Source organism: Notothenia rossii (assembly GCF_949606895.1).
Source record: "Notothenia rossii genome assembly, chromosome: 3".
Taxonomy (NCBI): Eukaryota; Metazoa; Chordata; class Actinopteri; order Perciformes; family Nototheniidae; genus Notothenia; species Notothenia rossii.
The window spans coordinates 6,937,765-6,940,981 of NC_136901.1; the positions used below are offsets into that span (position 1 = coordinate 6,937,765).

The window sequence follows — 3,217 nt, forward strand, 5'->3', positions numbered from 1 at the left end:
AGACCATTGATCAGTGTTCGGCAGTGAAAAGCTTACAGGAACTAATTTAAAAGGGCATTCAATTTGATTGTATAATTAAATGATTTTTTGGGTCTTTTTCTGAGCCTCTTAGTTATTGCAACATATCTCTAATGAAACATTTTAGTGAAGTAAAGCAGAACAGAAAATGTAATTACCACAGAACAGTATTCTATCTGCCTTTTTGTTCATTGTTTTTACCACCCACGAGGAGAGTCGGACACACTGGGGTGTTAAGGAGTCAAAAAGCTAATGTGAGCCATTGTGAATGGGGCCAACACAAATATTGCATTTAGCTGGATCTTTGGAGGGGGGGGGGTCAGTGTTTTGGAAAATACAACAGCTCAACAATATCTCAGCAGCAATAGGACCTCACAAATTGTGCTCGGGGGTATCAAACGGATGAGGCTGCATTTAATTTTCTTTGAGGTGGCCCAAGCAATAAAGTGTGGCTCATGGTGATAAGCAGAGAAGAGCTGAAGCACATCATTTCAGTTGTGTAAACCATTGGAGGGATACAGTGGGCATTCTCCTACACTGTGTGTGTGTGTGTGTGTGTGTGTGTGTGTGTGTGTGTGTGTGTGTGTGTGTGTGTGTGTGTGTGTGTGTGTGTGTGTGTGTGTGTGTGTGTGTGTGTGTGTGTGTGTGTATGTGTGTGTTTTCTATAGCAGGTGCAGCGCATTAAAGTAATATTGTCCTCTTTTTTAAGATTTATCATACATTTCTCTCTCCCAGCTGAAGACTATTTAAGAAGTGTTACAAAAGGGTTGCCCTTAACCGTTCTTTCACCAGCAGGAAAAACATCACAACCATGTTTCAGTGCACATTCAGCATGTCTGCACATTCACCGCAGAGTCTGCCCTCTCCACGGCTTGACCTTGATGCTATATAGTAACTAAGCCCTCCCAGAAGTCTGTTTTGTCAGTCACTAGTCATCCTCATCTCCATCCCTAATCTAGAGTAGCAGTTATTCCCCGAATCCCATCACAGCCTTCAACCACAAGCCGCCAGCTCCAAACACTGCTTCAGGGGAGACGAGATATTTTCTGACAATGGCAGAGAAGAAATAAAGGGGGGGGGGAGGGGGCCGGGCTAAAAGTTGAAAGCTGTCAGCTAGCCATCAGTTCACATAAAATCTGTCGACAGTTTGTGCTACAGCATAAATGTTATCGTATCATCATAATGGCATATGGACTTTCCTTACCTGCACTTGTATTGTTTTTTATTTATCATTAATGATGATATATTATGCCTTTGTTTGTGACAAATGCACTTACCCTTTGAATGTTATTAGCCATAGATGAGTTCACCTCACTTAATGCATGTGAGTGCCAGGAGTGGAGCATGGCACACTATATTTGGACGATGATAATGATAACAAGATGTTTAATTGTGTTACCTTGAGTGCATAATGATGTGTTATTAATTTTCAGAGCAATTTTGCCGAACTGACGAACCATATCGGGGAGCGGAGAGGCGTAAAAATGGGTCAGCAAAAGCTGATGTACCGGGGCATAAAGATTAATGAAGAGTTACATTTTAATAAGGTACAATGTGTTGCTGTTAGCTATCCATTTATTTCACTCGAGTGTGAAAACATAATGTATGTTGGTATGTGCACCATTAGAAAAAAAAGATCATGCTGATGTTGAGAAGATGCTAACCGTTGTATCGTTTGCAAGCTAATATTGAACTGATAGGAACGTCAATTACTTGCAATTTAAAGCCCAAACAAGTGATACATAGGTGGTAGAAACTGGATGGATGGAATGGTTGTTTGGATTAAAACTGTCCTGAAATGGGCAGTGGATTAATGTGTATTCAAATTTGACGGTGTTGTGACTCGACAGATATGTTAGCCTTAGTTATGTTTTTACTTCAGTTTTGTGTTTTGATCTTGTCACTTCCGGTTTTTATTTTGAAAGTAATCTTTCCTCTCATTCCAGATCACACATTTCCTGCCTTTGTGTGTTTCCCGCCCTTGAGATTGCTTGGCCCTGCCCTGATTGTTTTCACCGGTGCCCATCCCCCTGGTGTTTCTTTGTCAGTTTGTTATGTTTCACGTCGTGGGCCTTTTTGACTCCTGATACCGACCTTGAGATTTAGACCTTTTGCCAAGTGAGTTTTTGTGTCGCTGTACAACTTAGCTTTGGCTATTTTAACTTTCTATTTTTCGAAAGTACGATTTGAGTTTTGTTATTAAAGACATTCTATTTTTGGACAACTGTCTTCGAGTCCTGCTTTTGGGTCCTACGTTCTGTGTCTCGGTCCATAACAGACGGCTATCAAACCAATGGTTGATAAGACATTTCACAAACACATTTCACAAAATGTCATGGACTACATCCAAAGATCTTTCGAAAAGATTATCAGACCAACGTTTCCATCCTTTGAGCCAAAAAGAATGGCAATACTGGCTTAAAATTAATGAAGAAATATAACAAAGTGGATTTTCTGGAACCACTTAGTCTTCAATGCCGGAGTGTTAAGCAAGGTCTAATAATGCAGACATTTTCCTGGTAAAGGTCAGGATTTCGATTCTCTCCAGGTGCCATTAGGTAACTGAAAGCAATTCTAGAACCCTGAAGGCAGGAGAGACTGAAAAGAGTCAAGGGAAGCTTATAAAAGTTAACAGCATTTAATTACACAAAAGATGCGGTGGTGTACAAAATGAAATGTGCGAGTGGAGGCGCTCTCCTCATCCGACCGGTCAGTTCAGGTCAGGGGGTAGAAGAGATCAATTCTTGGCTTGCTCTTCCTGTTGTCATCTCAGGTCTTCTCCTATTGGCCGGCGTCGTCGAGGGGCGGGTTCAATGCAATTCCTGCCTTTTTCTGTTGCTAAATTACATCATTCTGGCGTCTGTGGTTATTTAAACATTCCCTAATAAACGTTATTCAGCGTAAATTAATGAGTGCTAATCCCAGTGTGTTTAGTGTACAACATGACATGTCATTTCACCTTCAATTCACGATTTGAAAACGTAGCATTTGGCCACATGCTAATGCTAACCGGAAATGAAGAATTTTCAGAATAAAAGTGTTAAATTAATAGTGTGAACTTTCGGTTTTTCAGAATAAAACTGATTTAAATTAAATAGTATATTTAATTCAAATTACGCCATATCAACATTTCTAACATTACTCAACACTGATTTTCAGTAGTGCGTCATCCGATGATACTGACTACGGTGAAAGTTGG

At 40.3% G+C, this 3,217-nt stretch overlaps 1 long non-coding RNA gene across 1 annotated transcript; it reads left to right on the plus strand.

Moving 5' to 3' along the window:
• Positions 1-821: 821 nt before the first annotated feature.
• LOC307032478 lies at positions 822-2,061 on the plus strand. Its single transcript, XR_013806274.1, has 3 exons — positions 822-1,230; positions 1,452-1,565; positions 1,965-2,061. It is a non-coding gene; the product is annotated as an uncharacterized lncRNA (long non-coding RNA).
• The last annotated feature ends 1,156 nt before the right edge of the window (positions 2,062-3,217 follow it).